This window comes from Prionailurus viverrinus, chromosome B1 (assembly GCF_022837055.1).
Source record: "Prionailurus viverrinus isolate Anna chromosome B1, UM_Priviv_1.0, whole genome shotgun sequence".
In the NCBI taxonomy this organism is placed as follows: domain Eukaryota; kingdom Metazoa; phylum Chordata; class Mammalia; order Carnivora; family Felidae; genus Prionailurus; species Prionailurus viverrinus.
The window spans coordinates 201,567,272-201,584,324 of NC_062564.1; the positions used below are offsets into that span (position 1 = coordinate 201,567,272).

A 17,053-nucleotide genomic window follows, 5' to 3' on the forward strand; every position below is an offset into this window, starting at 1 on the left:
GGACTATGAGGCCAGAATTTACAGATGGGGAAACTGAGGCCCAGGAAGATCACAGGCCTGCCTGGGGTCCCAGAGGGACTGGCAGCCCAGAGGGGAGAGAAGACTCCACACCCCCCCCCCCCATCTCACAAGATGGTCACCAGAGCTTACCTGGCACTTTAGAAGCAGTGGAACTAACACCACCCCCCACCCCCGCCCAGGACACCGTGGACCTGGCCCAGGCTCACTAAGATGCCCTTGGCTCCACAGCCCCCTCTGTCTGGCTGATGATGTCATTCATCACAGCAGTTGGGGAGTCCCCCCGCCTGGGTCAGCAGGCCCCCTGCCCAGGAACCTCCTATTCCAGGGGCCACTGAGGCTCAAGAACCCCCCCATACACACACATAGGGCCGCATGCTCTCACCAAGTTGGTGCCAACTCTCAGCCCCATGAACCTCAAGGCCTTAAACAGTCTCCCTGCCCCCCTCCTCCCAGCCACCTACCTCCCCAGCCCCCCACTGAGGGCACTTTCCGAAGCAGAGGTCAGCGCACTCCCACCCCAGTGCAGAAAATTAACAAAACATCACCAGTGATAACAACAACGACAGCAAATCAAGCTTCAGGAGTCCCGCTGCCTCAGGGACAGGCCCAGTAGGGACCTTGCAGTGGGGTGTCTGGCTGGCAAGGCCCCCTGCCGACTTCCCCAGGGCCACCTCTGCTTGTTTGCAGGCCTTGGCCCTGTGGACTCTCAGCTCCTCCTCAGTCACCTGGTTTACTCAGTCTCCAGCACCAAGCAAAGTGCCTGCCCAGAGCAGGTGCCCCAAACATCAGGATTCCCTCCTTGGATGTCCGCTGGGTGTGAAAGCATCGCCCATCCCCAGACCCATCCCCATGGGTGTCCTTCCAGTCACAAAGCCAGAAGGACACCAGAAGTCCTTCAGGGAATGAAGGTTTCCTGAGTCCTTGATTAAAAACAGCCCCATTCCACAGAGAAGCCAAATACAGCCACGTGAGGACTGGCATGTGCATGGGCAGAGACGGGGCACCCGATGGTGGGCTCGGCTCTCTGGCCTCTCCCCACCCTAGTCGCGCACCCTCCATATTTAAATATGGCTGCAGCACAAAGACAAGACGTTGAGCATCGAGGACCTTGGGGCTTGCTCTTGGGTAAACACAACTGGGAGCAGAGGAGCTCAGCTGGCTGAATGCGTCCCATGCGTTGCCCAGCATGACTCTGCTGCCCGCCTCCTACCCACTGAGCAAGCCGCACCCCGCCCTGCCCCTACGATGCTCACGGCCCCTCCTGCCCAAAGCCCCCTCCTAGCAGACCTCTGTCTGTCTGCTCGTTTCAACGTCTCTACACACAGATCACGAAGAAACCACCTCTGTATCCTACGTACAGCCACAGAAGGGGCACAGCGAAACTCCCCCCATGGGCCATGCTCCTCTGTCCCTAGTCAGACACCCCTTCCTTCCGCTGGCTGCATCACCTACCACTGCCACCTGTCACTGTCACCCCAGCCACAGAATAAGCATGGTCATCTCTGAAGCTCAGGGCTGGATGGAGGGGTGCAGTTGAGAAGGCACACCTGGACCGTGAAGACGCGGCCTTCAACAGGGGCAGGGGGGCCCGGGAAACTCTGGACGACCTCTGTCACCTGAGCCTAGCATGTCCATCTTGACGTGTCCCCAAGGAGTAAAGTGCAGCCAAGTTCAGGGAAGGGAGGCCTCTCTAAACACCAACGCATAGAGCTCGGGTCTGAACTCATGATGCCCCCCACTAAAAAATAAAAAATAAAAACAAAAACCAGAGAAACCTCCAGTCAGGGCAATGCCCAGACAAGTCCTGCCCAGTGCGTCGCAGGTGGGGCACGCGCAGGCGGGAGGCGGGGAGAACAGGGGAGGCCGGGGTGGGGGGAAGGAGGGAGGGAGGGAGAACACAGAAAGAATTGCGTCCAACTCCCAGCTTCTGATCTGGCGCGTAAGGAGCTTGGAAGCCCTCACCCTCATCCGCACGAGGAAAAGCTGAACCGAAAATCAGTAACTTTTCTTACGCCCGTCTGTCAGCTGAGATCACACGGCACAATTTGGAGAGGCAGACAGATGGGTACCGAGAATAACAACCCTACCAGGGCAGAAACTGCCGTGGAAATAAATCAGTGCAGGTTCCTTTTACCAGATACTTCCTGCCCAGTTTTTCCACAACTACAAAGTTACAAGGCATTCGAAACCCACCTCGAAGAGACAGAGCAAGCATGAGACCATGAGACCCAGGCTGAGATAGGGAAGTGACGCTGAAATTATCAGACCAGGACTGTGCGGTAACTATGATTAATACGCGAAGGGCTCCAAAGGAAAAAGACAACACACGAGAAGAGATGGGTAATGTTAGCAGACACGGGAGTTCTGCGAAAGGACCAGAAAGAAGTGCTAAAGGTTAAAACAAAAACAAAAACAAAAAAAAAGGCACTAAAATAGAAACGAAGAAACCCTCTGAGGAGATCATTAGCCGACTGGACCTGGCCGGGCAAAGAACCAATGAGGATAGGTCCATAAATCTATTCCAAACCGAGCAGCAAGGAAAAAATACGACTGAAACAGAACAGAGTATCCCAGAACTGAGGGACAATTATAAAAGGTGTAACAGGTGCATCGTGGGAATACCAGAAAGAGAAGAAAGGAAGAGAAGAAATATTTGCACCAGTGATGTCTGAGAATTTCCAGAAATCAATGTTGGACACCAAACCAAAGATCCATGAAGCTCACCGAACACCGAACAGGATAAATACCAGAAAGCCAACACACCTTTTCATAGGCACATCCCGCTCACGCTGAGGAAGACCAAAGATCAGTGAAAAATCTTGAAAGAGGCCGAGGTGGGAGGAGGGTACCTTACCTAAAAAGGAACCAAGGTAAGAATCACATCAGACTTCTCTTCAGAAACCACGCAAGAGGAGAGTGAAGTGAGATCGAGCATAGAGAAGAAATTCCCACCAATCTAAAATTCTGTACCGTGTGAAATCATCTTTCAAAGGTGAAGAAGTAAAGGCTTTCTCTGATAAAATTTGAAGAGATTTGTCACCAGTAGATCTTCCTTGCAAAGAAAAAAAAAAGTGACAAGAAGTTCTTCTGTGAGAAGAAAGATGATGTAGGTCAGAAATCCAGACCACGGAGGGACGGAGGGACGGAGGGACGGAGGGAGGGAGGAAGACAGATTTCAAAATATGAAAATTAACAACATTAAAATGAAAAGAAACACAGATCTACACAGGAAAAGGAAGAGAGCTAGACAAGGAATACAAACTTTTAGTTTTCTTCTCTTGTTTTTCAAGTAGGCTTCATGCCCAGCGTAGAGCCCAATGTGGGGCTTGAACTCATGAACTGTGGGACCAGGACCTGCCTGAGCTGAGATCAAGAGTCAGATGCTTAACCGCCTGAGCCACCCGGGCACCCCTTATCTTCCTTATTCTTAAATGATCTACCAGGTGACAGTGGTCCAAATAGTAACAGCAACAACGTATCACGCGATTACAGCTTCTGGATGAGGGGCACGGAAGGCAGCAGTGCGGTGAGGGTTGAGACAGAGGGAACAGGAAGAGTGTGTGGAAGGTGCTTGCACGCTACATGTGACGTCACGCGGTGTCATTTGGGAAGGGACTTGGATTAGGCGTCTGTGTTACGTGTCTGTTGCAAATTCTAAGGCCGCCACTCTGAGAAGTTAAGAAACACAGACACGCCTTGGCGACATTACGGGGCCGCTTCCAGACCACTGCAAGAAAGTGAATACCTCAACGAAAGGAGTGAAACGAATTTTTTGGTTTCCCAGTGCACATCAAGGTTACGTTTATACCATACTGTGCTGCTACACGTGCCATAGTACAATGTCTAAAAAAAAATGTATATACCTTAATTGAAAAATGCTTTATTGCTAAAAACTGTTAACCATCGTCTGAGCTTTCCCGGAGTCATAATCACCGATCACAGGTCACCCTGCCAAATGCAATAATAATGAAAGAGTTTGAAATATTGTGAGAATTACCAAAAGGTGACACAGAGACACGAAGGGAGCAAACGCTGTTGGAAGGAACGGCTCTAACAGACAGGACTTGCTCGACGTAGGGTTATCGCCAACCCTCGATTTGTAAAAGAGGCCCTGTCTGCAAAGCACAATAAAGCGTAGCTCAAGAAAATGAGGTGTGCCTGTGTAACTGCTATGCCGAGAAAGCAGAGAAAATGGGGACACGTAAAATGCTCAGTTAAAACCACAGAAGGCAGAAAAAGGGCAGAAGGCAAAAAGAGAAACAAAGAACCGGGAAGAACAGAAAAATAACAGGGGCGCCTGGGTGGCTCAGTCGGTTGAGTGTCCGACTTCAGCTCAGGTCATGATCTCGCGAGATCTCGAGTGATCTCGCGTGAGTTCGAGCCCCGCGTCCGGCTCTGTGCTGACAGCTCGGAGCCTGGAGACTGCTTCCGATTCTGTGTCTCCCTCTCTCTCTCCCCCACTCATGCTCTCTCTGTCTCTGTCTCTCTCTCTCTCTCTCTCAAAAATAAATAAACATTAAAAAAAGAAAAATAACAAATATAGTAGATATTACTCCAACTATATCAATAATCACTTTGAACATCAGTGGTCCAGGGGCGCCTGGCTGGCTCAGTCGGTGAAGCGTCCGACTTCGGTTCAGGTCATGATCTCACGGTTTGTGGGTTCAAGCCCCGCGTCAGGCTCTGTGCTGACACTTGGAGCCTGGAGCCTGCTTCCGATTCTGTGTCTCCCTCTCTGCCCCTCCCCTGCTCATGTGCCCTCTCTCTCTCTCTCTCTCTCTGTAATATAAAAAATATTTTTAAAAAATCTTTAAACATCAGTGGTCTAACTGCACCAATAAAGACAGGGACTGTCAGAGTGGTTGGGAAAAAGGCAGGCAGCTATGTGTGGTCTACAAGACAGCAGTGAACTTCGAGACCCCCCCTCCCAGGCTGCCACAAAGCCAGCTGTCTTCCGCACGCTCCTAGTCTATGAAAGGAAATGAACCCCCAGCCACTGCTGGTCCCCCAATGCTGACAATCTCTCACCTACACCCCAAAGCGCCAGCTATTTGGATTAAAGAAAGATCTTCGTAATAAATTCAGTAAGATAAAAACTGCATTATACAACTGATTCTCCAGAAGCACATTGGGAAATGATGTGGCCCGAAAGAACACACAAAACCATGATGATGAACGAAAATTAAAATCGCAAGCGAAGACCAAGCCCTTGCCAAGAAGAATGGGGAAGGTAGCTGAGCGGGACTCCCCTGCCTGTGCTCCTGGGCGTTTTGTGAGCAGGACTCAGCCCCGCTTCCCCATCCACTGCCAGCATCTCCTGAAGCAACGAGAAGCAGACTCTGTGAGCAGCTTCTTTGAAAGGCTTAGAAGACTCGTAAATGTAAAGGGCTCGTTTCCACGCGAAAAAGCCCACCATACCTACTCCGTAGTGTTTACACTCTGACATGGAGGGAGGGAGGGAGGGAGGGCAAGGAGGAGAAAGGGCCAATGTTAAACCCACTTCCCTAAAAGCATTAACAGTCACCAAAGAACTTAGTCCTTCTCCACATGTTGTAACCAGACTCCCTTTACCCCCTGAGCTCTGTTCTTTCCACGGGTTTCTTTTCCAGCCATAATATTAATGCCCAGTGGTTGGGGGGGGGGGGGGCGGCGCAGGGAGGGAGTCCGTGTTTTATCGAGTTTCTGGCAGAGCCGCGAAGTCTGGGGACTATAAGCCCCATCGATGCCGCCTTCCCCTGGGCCCCGGGGAATCTCTGGAAGCGGGTTCCCCGTGCACTCCTCAAACCCCGCACCTGCTTCCCTCCACTTCCCAGTTTCCCTTACAGGGGGTGGGGGTCGTGTAACCAGCCCTGGCCAGTGGTGCCCGAGCGGCAGTGACTTGTGTCACTACGGGGCTGGGGGGGGGGGAGGAGGGGAAGAGCCCTAGTGACTCCTCCTCTCTCCCCCTGGGGGCAGAGGCCTTCGAAGCCACATGTTGAGATGACAGCATGACCAGACGGGAGCGCAGGACCCCTGAAATCCACCCCCGGACGAGAGCCCAGGGGACTTGCTCCAGAGCACGGGTGACCCAGAAGGGACTTTTCAGGGCTCCAGCATCAACTCAACAAACCCAGCTGATCCTCCCTTCCTGCGATGCCCTTCCCCCTTTCCCGCCCGTCCATCTCCTTTTTACATTTATTTATTTGTTTTGGGAGAGACAGAGACAGCACCTGTGGGGGAGGGACAGAGAGAGAGACAAAGAATCCCAAGCAGGCTCCGTGCTGTCAGCGCAGAACCTGACTCGGGGCTCGAACTCACAAACCATGAGATCGTGACCTGGGCCGAAACCAAGAGTCGGAGGCTTAACCGACTGAGCCCCCCAGGCGCCCCCACCTGCCCACCGTCTTCCAAATGCAGCTTGGGGGTTACCTCCTCGGACAGCTGTTGCTGGCACGACTTCCCACCCTCAGGCCGGCGGGGGCGTCCCCTGCACACCGTGGTCCCCCGAGCTTCCCTTCCTCGGAGTCCTGATCGTGCTGTGTTGACACACATGTCCTCCACCTTCTGAGAGCCCGGCTGGGCACCTGCCCCCGGGCAAAGGCAGCGGGCACGTGCCTGTGACACGGACGTTCACATGCGCGCACAGGAAACCCCGCGGCGCCCTCCTTCAGGCACGCAGACACTAGCAGGTGCCGCGGGGGCCCAGGGATAGAGAGGTGACCGGATCCAGATGATGACCCTCCCTCTCCCACCGGGTCTTCAAGTTCGGCAGGGCAGGGGTGAGGTGTCCATAATAATCAGCCTCACACGGAAGACGAGGGCTAGCCCGCCGTGGATGCCCCGAGGCGAGAGAGGGGCCTTCCGTGACGGAGGTAGCCTGTGAGCTGGCCCCGCAGTGCCAGCAGGACCCGGGCAGGGACAGAAGAAAGACGGAGGGTCCATCTATTCGGAGTCTGGAGGGGCCTGGGGCGGGGTTCCTCGGGGACCACTCCTCCCCCATTCTCAAGCTGTGGGATGCCACCAGAGCTGACCCAGCCCATTCCAGAGATGCGCACTTCCCGGGCCCAGCCTGGCCCTCCCTTAACAAAAATGCCACCATGTACATGGCACGTTGCAGCATAAAATAATCTAGCCGCCCCCCCCCCCATCTCATTGCATCAACCACCACAGCCCAGCTGAGGAGGCAGTGATGGCCCCGCTTTACGATGAAGCAAACAGAGGCCCACGGAGCCCCAGCCACCCTGCACTTGAACCCGAGCCCCCGTGAGCCCCAGCCACTGGCTCCTCCCCAAACCACTGCCCGCCAGCACGGCCGGCTCTCACAGAAGTTCTCACAGACGTTTTCAAATTATCACCTAGCGCCGGGGTGGAGACTGGTGGCCGGCGAATCGAGAAACGGTGGAGGTGGGGAGAATTCCACGGTGAATGAACAGCTCCTTCGACGTTTCCAGAAGGGCTTGGACTCTCGGCAGGCGCCTATAAACCCGTATTTTGGTCTGTTTGAACCCAAACAACCACGAGACTATTTAGTCGCCCTGGGAAGGCCTATTCCTGCCTCCCGGCGGTAATATCTTCCTCCAGGAGCAGGAGTGAGGGGAGCACCACAGCGACCTATTACAAGTGCTAAGTGTCGGCAAAGGGCCATCCCTTTAACCCTGTCAAGCTCCCGAGAGGGAGGTCTCATTTTCCATGCCTCGTACCGGAAACAACAGGAGGCACAGAGAGGCCAACCCACTGCCCGCGCTCACACAGCCAGACACAGCCCTGCCATCACCTGGCGCTCAGTTACCCCTGACTTATCCTTTCTACCCCTGCTTTTCTTGCTTTTGATGATGGTCAGTCTGGCCAAGAGCCGAACTAAGGTAAAGACTTTAGATTTCCGAGGAACCGCCGACTCGGGAAGAGGCCAGCCACGAGGGTCCCCTCCCCCTCCGCTCCTGCCGGCCGACGGTAAGCCCCGTGCCAGGGGGTCCGGACTGCTCTCAGAAAGCTCTGGCGGAGGGCACGCGGAGATCAGACCACAGTGCCTGCGATCAGCTCGGCTTCCACCGGGCAGCTACGCGGGGTCTTGTGCTGAATCTCAACACGGAGCTCATGGAATTCAACCGACTATCCAATTTACGGGTGAGGAACCTGAGGCTCGAGGAGGTGAAGTGAGGAGCCAAGATCCCACCCCAGCCTCCACAGGCTGCCTGCTCCAGCCCTCCTCTGCTCCAGGATTCGGATTCCCACTGGGTGGCCCCATCCGGGCTACCCCTGGGATGGGACATCTTTCTTCTCCCCACGTTTTCGGGCTGAGGAGCGGCCTGTTGTTTTGCCCTCTGGCTTTCCTTCCTTCCTGCCCCAGCAGACGGCCGCGTGCAGCCCTGCCTCGCCCATGCCACTTGCTTGCTAGGCCCTGTGGTTCCCGTGAACCACCAGCTGAACGGAGGAGGGTGTGCTGTCCTAACAGGGGCCACAGGGGCCAGACCAGACTTAGGCTGTACTTCTTGCTCAGAGACGGTACGTGCCACCCGTCCGGGAGGGACCCTGGGAACCAGGGAACCATGAGTAGCTTGAAGATTCGAGGGGCGCCGGGGCGGCTCAGGCGATTAAGCGGCTGACTTCAGCTCAGGTCACGATCCCATGGTTCGTGAGTTGGAGCCCCGCATCAGGCCCACTGCTATCAGCTCCTCTGTCCCCCCCTCTGCACCTCCCCTGCTGGTTCTCTCCTTCTCTCTCCCTCTCTCTCTCTCTCTCTCTCTCTCTCAAAAATAAATAGATGAATAAACCTAAAAAAAAGATCTGAGACAGAGGCACTTCAACACCCCCCTTCTCAGTCTGTCGGTACTCACATCACCCTGAGGAAATGACCCCAAAGGGGGACAGCCATCCCCCCTGAACTACGGAGGCTACAAAGCCAGAAACTACATTTCCTAGGCTGCCTCGGAGCTGGGTTCTACAGGTAACCATAGATACATCATTCATTCATTCATTCATTCATTCATTCATCCACCCATCCACACGAGATTTGACCCCAGGATCAATGGGGACCCAGGGGGTGCTGCAAGGTGCCCGTTTGTTGGTGTGAGCCTGGCAGATGGGGGGGGGGGTGCTTATGGGGTGTGGCCATCACCCTGCTTACAGCTGTGGCTGGAGCCAGCCGTGGCACAATGGCTTCTGACCCCCCCCCAAGGTCCCCGCAGGGCAACTCTGGGGTCAAGCCTGAGGCCCAGCCAAGACCCAGCCCCTCCACCTTCCAACCACCCCTGCCTCCCCCACCCCTGTTTGAAGTAGCCCCACAGATGAACACAGGTGGAGATAGGGGTGCCCCAGAAAACTGCGCCAAAATTAAAGAGGGACATAAAGAACAACTTCAAATAACACAGCAGAAAACCTAATACTTTGTTCATGTTCACTACAAAGAGAGCCTAGCCACACCCATGTTCCCCTGATGGAACTTCATGTTCTAGAACCTCAGAGTGTTCTCGAGGCCCAGCTCAGTATCAGACTGAGTTGGAATCGAGCCCCTACCCCTTGTGGGCTGTGTGTCCCCAGGCAGGTTACTTGTCCTCTCCGAGCTTGTCTCTCTACCTGGAAAAATGAGGAAAATCATCATACCTATACCTCAGGAGGTTGGGTTGTTGTGAATACAGCAAGAGTCACATTAACTCATTAATTAATAATTTGATTGATATTATTAATATTAATGAGCATAATGATTAATTAGTAAGTATTATGTGTTCATTGTTAAAAATTTGGGGAAGACAGATAAAGATGAGATTAAAAATCACTCCTCCCTGGGGCGCCTGGGTGGCTCAGTTGGTTGAGCGTCCGACTTCGGCTCAGGTCATGATCTCGCGGTCCGTGGGTTCGAGCCCCGCGTCGGGCTCTGTGCTGACAGCTCAGAGCCTGGAGCCTGTTTTGGATTCTGTGTCTCCCTCTTTCTCTGACCCTCCCCTGTTCATGCTCTCTCTCTGTCTCAAAAATAAATAAGTGTTAAAAAAAATAAATAAGGGGCGCCTGGGTGGCTCAGTCGGTTAAGCGTCCAACTTCGGCTCAGGTCACGATCTCGTGGTCCGTGAGTTCGAGCCCTGCGTCGGGCTCTGAGCTGATGGCTCAGAGCCTGGAGCCTGCTTCCGATTCTGTGTCTCCCTCTCTCTCTGACCCTCCCCCATTCATGCTCTGTCTCTCTCTGTCTCAAAAATAAATAAAATTTTTTAAAAAACCTGAGAAAAAAGAAAAAATAAATAAATAAATAAATAAATAAATAAATAAATAAAAAATCACTCCTCCCTCCATTCTTCTGGTGGAATCGAGGATACCTGATTAATAACTAATAACCATTTCATTAATGTTAATAATTAACAATTAATACTGAGGAACACACACACGCACACACACATGTACACACACACAACAAGAGACAACTCCACTCATCTCTGGACCCATCTGAGGCTGGGGCACCACTACCCCCAACTTTAGCTTGCTTTGTGGGGGGGGTTCCACATGTTCCACATGGACTTCAAGATAAGATTCTGTTCATTAAAAGGGTTTCACCCCAGGGGTGCCCAGGTGGCTCAGTCGGTTAAGCATCCAACTCTTGGTTTCTACTCAGGTCACAGTCGCGCAGTTCACGGGTTCGAGCCCCCCGCCGGCTCTGTGCTGCCAGTGTGGAGCCTGCTTGGGATTCTCTCTCTCCCCAACTCTCTCTCTGCCCCTCCCCTGCTCACGTGCGTGCTCTCTCTCTCAAAATAAATAAACTTAAAAAAAAAAACGGGTTCCACCCAATGAAAAACAAATTGAAAATCAATGTCAGAAGAACATTTCAATGATATTGAAGAGTGTTCCTGATCTGTATAATGGGTTAAATTCCTCCCCCTCCTGAAAAAATTCACATATTGAAGTCTTAACCCCAGTATCTCAGAACATGACCTCATTTGGAGATAAGGTCTTTACCAACGCAGTCAGGTTAACACAGTCAGGTTAACATGATGGGGTGGCCCTGATTTAAAATGACTGGTGTGCTTATATAAAGGAAAAATCTGGAGACAGAGAGAAGGGAGAAGGTCACGTGAAGATGGACGAGCTTGGGGCGATGCATCTGTAAGCCAAAACACAACAAAACACAAAATTTGGTTGCCTAACAACCAAATCCAGCAACATATAAAAAGAAGCATACACTGCCACCAGATGGGATTGATCCCAGGATGCAAAGCTGGTTTAACACCCAAACGTAACCCATGTAATACACCATATTAAATAGGATAAAGGAAAGGGGTGCCTGGGGGGCTCAGTCGGTTGAGCGTCTGACTTCAGCTCAGGTCACGATCTTGCGGTGCATGATTTCGGGCCCCATGTCGGGCTCTGTGCTGACAGCTCGGAGCCTGGAGCCCGCTTCGGATTCTGTGTCTCCCTCTCTCTCTGCCCCTCCTCTGCTCATGCTCTGTCTCTGTCTCTCTCTCTCTCAAAAGTAAAGAAAGATTTTTTAAAAGTTAAAAAAATAGGATAAAGGACAAAAACCTCATCAAGATCATCTCAACAGATGAGAAATGGCATATGATGCAATCAACTACCTGTCATGATGAAAACAGTCAACAAACTAGGAACAGAAGGAAACTTCCTCAACCCAATAAAGGGCGTCCGCAGAACCCCACAGCCAACATCACACTCAACGGTGAAAGCCTGAAAGCTTTCCTTCTATGAGCAGGAACTAGGCGAGGATGTCTATTCTCACTGCTTCTATTCAACATTGGACTACAGGTTTATCCGGAAAACGTAGGCTAGAAAAAAAGCAATAGAAGTATCCAGATTGGAAAGGAAAAAGTAAGACTATCTCTATTTGCAGCTCCCAGGATCCTGTGTACAGAAAACCCTAAGGAATCTATAAAAACCAAGAAACCCAAAACTATTAAAACTAATAGACGAATTCAGCAAGGTGGCAGGATACAAGATTCGTATACAAAAATTAATTGTATTTCTGTATCAATAATGAAAAAAAAAAAACTAGGAAAACACCCAGATGGAGTCCAGACAACACTGATTGGGGTGGGGGGAGGGGGCGGGGGTGGACACAGACATGGGTATTTTTCCGAAACAGACAAGGTGATTCAAGGTGATTCCAACATGCAGGTGCCAGGGTCGAGAACATCTGCTAGTAACAGATGTGAAGCTTCTCTAGTATCTTCTCCCACTTTACCTGCCTGAAAGACACAACCTACCCCGGGCTGTGCTCCCTTCCAGACACAGCTCATTGGGGGAAGCCAGCCCCGCTGAACTCATCCTCAAATATGGCATACCTTAACGTTTCAAAACTTACCAAAGAAATGTGTGCACTAACTCCTGTACATTATTTGTTTTTAAGGATCCCCCTAAATAGCAGGCCTAAAAGGACGCATAAGGTATTATCTTGAAAACACCATTTCAGATGAATTGGGTTGAGGATACAAAACCAGGAGTCAGAAAACTCCAGGTCAGTTCTTAGCTTTGGAGTTCTCAGATCTGTCCCGATACCCAGTGAGACGGAAACGATTATGGTCCCTAGTTCACAGGCTAAGAAACTAGAAACTGAGGCTCAGAGAGGTTGAGTGACTTGGGCAAGGTCACACAGCACACTCCACTGACCCGGGTGCCCCCTGTGCACATGAAAGTCCAATAACCGTGAAGGGAATGAGCTTCGATTACTAGGAACCCTTTTCCCTGCGGCCAACTTTAATTAGAAAGTTTAATCGAAGAGACGACACTGGGCACTGACACCCTCAGGTCAGACACCGCCATCTCTAACAGGCAGGGCAGTTCTCTCCGGTACCTTTCGTCTCCCTTGTTAACAGCTGGGGACACTGCCCCCCGGGTCACAGAGCTGGTGGGTAATGGAGCAGGACTGAGACACAGGGCTGGGTTCTTGCCCAACACACGCTTGAGAGGAGGAAATGACACAAGAAACTCCTCTGCCTCCTTCAAGTTAATGGCATAGAAATCGGAAGAGGCCAACTCTTAAAAACCCAGTCTCTTGCGGGGCCCTTAAATCATCTAAGGGGGCTAACACAAAGTTGTTCAGTTTTAAAAGTGCACATCCACAGGCAACAAAGAAACATCAACTGGCCGTCCGCAGAGAACGTGTTTGGGCCGAAACACCGGAAACACCAATGTCTGGGCAACACCCTGGCGAATTAACAGCGGGGGAAGCCTGGGCTCGGAGGTGCGGCCTCGTCTGCTTCCCAGGCCCCGCTGGCCCCAACCGTCTTCCACGTGGTCTTCTGGGTGCCCCGTCATGTCACTCCTCCGCCGAATGGCTTCAGGCGGTCCCCCCACTCAGGGTCCGGCCCAAGCCCACCAGCCTCCCATCTGCCTCCTCTTCCCCCCCCTTCAGCTCTCCGAATGTTCGCCCCCGTGCCTCCCTCTGCCAGAGGGACCGGATGCCGTGTGGATATTCTCCTCCTCAGCTCATAAGCCTCCCCCAGAGGCTTCTGTAACCTGCATCAGGGCACCCACGGCTCCTGTGTTCCCCTCTGCCCTGGCCACCCTGGCCACTCTGGGCTGGCCTCACCTTCTGACCTGTTCCCATCCAATCACTCACTCACCTCACCCAAGCATCGTCCGTGCAGCAGGGATTCGCCGAGCCATTGCTCGGCCGGACACAGAGACAGAACACAGACAGAAGTCCCTGCCCCCCACCCAGAGCTCACCTCCTCTGAACACTCCATCCTTGGAAGCAAGAAGCCGGTCTAGTCAACTTTGTGCTTGGACCTCCCCCAGAGCCTGGTCCTGGGTGGGTGCCCAGAGAACAGTGAGGGACCAAATGAAGATTGGACGTGATTCTCGTTGTAGGACAGCTCTCCGGAAAAGCAGTGGGTTGGGTGATGTGGACGCCGCTGAGTAAACTCTAGAGCCCCACGCTGAACGCCAAGCTAGAGCGCAATGACTTGGTGCCTCTCTTTCGGGCCAAGAGCAGGGCAACCGCATTTCCTGGTGAGAGGCTCCAGGTGGACGAAGGACGGCCGGTCTCAAAGGCTGGCTCACACCCAGCAGATCTTCCCTGGGCAGAGGCGTGGCACCATTTTGCATTTGTTTCTTCCTAAGCAAACGAGGGTTTCAGGCCTCAGCTTCCGGACTCCAGGAAGTGCATGCAAACATTCCTTTTCTCCACAGCCCCTCGCAGTAACCCGGACACCGCCCAGACTCCACGGAGGGCGAGTCTGCCCTTTCAAGATGGCGGAGCCAACGTCTTCCCTTCTTGCACCCAGCGCCCTTGGCCAGCATATCCTGGGGCCAAGCAGGTGCTGGGAGACCGGACCTCCAGGAGCTGCGGCAAACACGCACTTACATTTCTCACGTATTTTCCACTTGTCCACCGCGGCTCTCCCGCACCCGCCCAACACAGCCCCCACCATCCGCTCCGAATGTCAAGTCCAGGAGGCTGGGGCTTTATCTGTGGATTTTCCACAGCATCCATCCTGAGGCCTGGCTCATAGTAAGCACTCACTTTTCTTCACTGGGTGAATTTCCCTGCACAGACACGTGGAAGGAGACAGGGGAGTTCCTGGTCAGGGCCCGGGCCTGGATGAGGGGACAGGGCAAGAGGGCAGGAAGACGCCCAGGTTTCTGATGCGGGTAACTGGATGGCGTCACAGGGTGCTTTTAGGTTTGCAGGAGGCGGGGGAAGGAGGGAGGGTTCCAAGAGGCTACACAGCAGGCCCGAATACACGCACCCAGAAAACAGCGGGCTGGGGGTTTGCACCCTGGCTGGATTTTATCCAAGGTCCTGGGGCTGGAGGGCTGGTCAGGACTGACAGCCTGCGGCTCACGTTTATGGGGCAAAAGGCTTTGCAAACGAACCAGGGTCCAAGAGTCTCCCTTCTTCCTGGCTGCCCGGGACGTTTCACGGCTTTAAAGCAGCACATGGCATGTGTCTACCAAGGCGTGGGGCTCACTCACGAGTCCCAAACTTGCCACTGAGGGCACAGGGCCAATTTGCAGAAGCAAAGACCCAACTGAGCAGATGGCCTAGTCAGGTCTGTTCCTCATAAGTTCTAGTCTTCAAGAAAAATAAAATAAAATGCTCATCAAGGAAAAAATTCGAGGGGTTCAGAAAAGAAAACAAAAAGTAATTTACAGCCTACCCCTACACACACACACACACACACACACACACACACACACACACACACACCAATTTTACAGCCCTTCCTCCGACGAAGAAATGACCCAACAGTGAGCAGGCACTCTGTCCCGGCCCAGTTCTGGGCAGACCCTCAAGTCTCACCGATGAAGAAGGACTCTCACGCGTTACAGACGGGAAGGCAGGGTTTCAGCGAAGTCAGGTGTCAGGGCCCAAGGCCGCCCTGGTAAGAAGTACTGAGACCAGGACCTGAAACCAGGCCCGACTCCAAACCCCAGCGTGTCTGTCCCACACGTGCCCAAAGTGGAAGGAAGGTCCGTGTCATTTAGCTCCCAAAGAGTAGAAAATTGGGGGGAAAAAAAAACCTGACTTGAATTCAATATGTACATCTGCTCACAAAGTCCCAATTATATCAAGTTCTCATTCTACCTGTGGGGTCCTCCTCTCCCATCCAGGCCGTAAGCTCCTTGGGAAGGGGGCCAGGGCCCACGCTTCTTGCCTCCCCGCCAGCACAGAGCAGACCCTTCTTACCCGGTGCTCAAAAGCTGGCCTCAGCGCCTCAGCAAGGTATCCCACTGGCAGCTAGGATCTGTAGCCCAGCCCAGCCCTCCCCCCCAGGAGCCCGTCCTCCCTGCCCATGCCTCTGGCCTGCCCTCCTCTGCACCTCTGCCTGCCCACGACACCGCCCTTCGTCCCAAGCCTCCACCCGCCTAAACCCCAAATCCTCCAAGGTCAACGTCACGTTCATTCTTTCAACAGACATGCTGCGGGAGGGAGGGCGAATGAGACGGGTAGTAGGCCAGCATCCCTGCTTCCCTACAGCATAGAACATTCCACCAGGTCAGAGAGACCGAGCAAGGGGGGCAGCTCCCGGTCGGAGCTCCGTGCCTTTGAAATTGATGCTGTGACTGTCCCCGTCCCAACCCCCATTTCAGAGAAGGGGACAGTGGGACCCGCCCAAGATCACGGACTGGGAAGCAGCCCCCACCCCTTCAAGCTCCATCTACCCGAACCCTTTCCTACTGTGCCGTGAACTGCAAGGGCAGTGTCTATGGCTCATCCACCTCTGTGTCCCCAGGGCCCTACCCAGGGCCTGACGCAGCAGGGACACGGCCCTGCTTGCTGAACAGAGTGGTTTCTGCATCCAGGAATAGACACGTGCTTCTGCTCCCAGCTCTGACGTCGCATTCCCGGCCCTCAGCGGCCTCCTGATCTCGATGAATAGCCCTCGGAGTGGCAGTGCCTGCCTCCGCGTCTGTCTGGCCTCCTCCCTGAAACCCCGCAGCCTCCATCTGGGCCCCAGAAAAGTGCCCGATGCTGCTGGTAGGAAGCAGAATCTTTTTTAAAAGCAAACAAAAACAAAAACAGAAACAGAAACACCTTTGCAACATGGGTCTCTAAAATCAGCTTCCGAGGACCAGGACAGGAGGAAGAGACCACGGAGGACACGTCCACACCTGGCCCTTAGGCTCCTCCTTCCCAGCAAGACGCTCACAGTGTCTCCCAACAAAAGACAGTGTTTCTGCACTGGAGCAGGTGAGAATTCAGCGAGCTCGGGGACCATCCGTCCTCAAACAACACACCTCCGTCCTAGTGTTGCCCTGAGAAGTAAACTAGGCCACAGAAGTAAAACCAGTTCGCCCAGTGCTAGGCACAGGATACACGGTGACAAAACATTCGCTCATGTCAGTACGATTACTTGGTAACCGCCGCTGGTCCGCACCACTGTGCCCAATGCACTGTAACCACTGAGGCAGAGAAGGAGGGAGGGAGGCCACGAATCAACCAGGAATACAATAGCCTAACCAACAGCCAGTCCCTAAATGGGAGCCAAAAAGCCAAGCGTCCGTGACTCCTGGCCAGGGCGCCCCTCGGCAGTGCTGGTGAACTGCCCTGACCCACCCAGGCCTCTGAGGGGAAGACAGGAGGTCTAAGCCCGCAGCCCCTGATCCCTAC

At 53.4% G+C, this 17,053-nt stretch overlaps 1 protein-coding gene across 9 annotated transcripts in view; it reads right to left on the reverse strand.

Moving 5' to 3' along the window:
* Positions 1-17,053, reverse strand: part of JAKMIP1 (janus kinase and microtubule interacting protein 1) — a 134,282-nt gene that overhangs the window by 77,687 nt on the left and 39,542 nt on the right. Inside the window, exon 1 of one of the 9 annotated variants that reach the window (XM_047856554.1) lies at positions 2,785-2,872. The exons of the other annotated variants lie outside the window; for them this stretch is intronic. The gene's annotated coding sequence lies outside the window, so the exon portion shown is untranslated. Of the gene's footprint in view, positions 1-2,784; positions 2,873-17,053 lie in introns of those variants that run through there. 9 annotated transcript variants of the gene reach the window in all.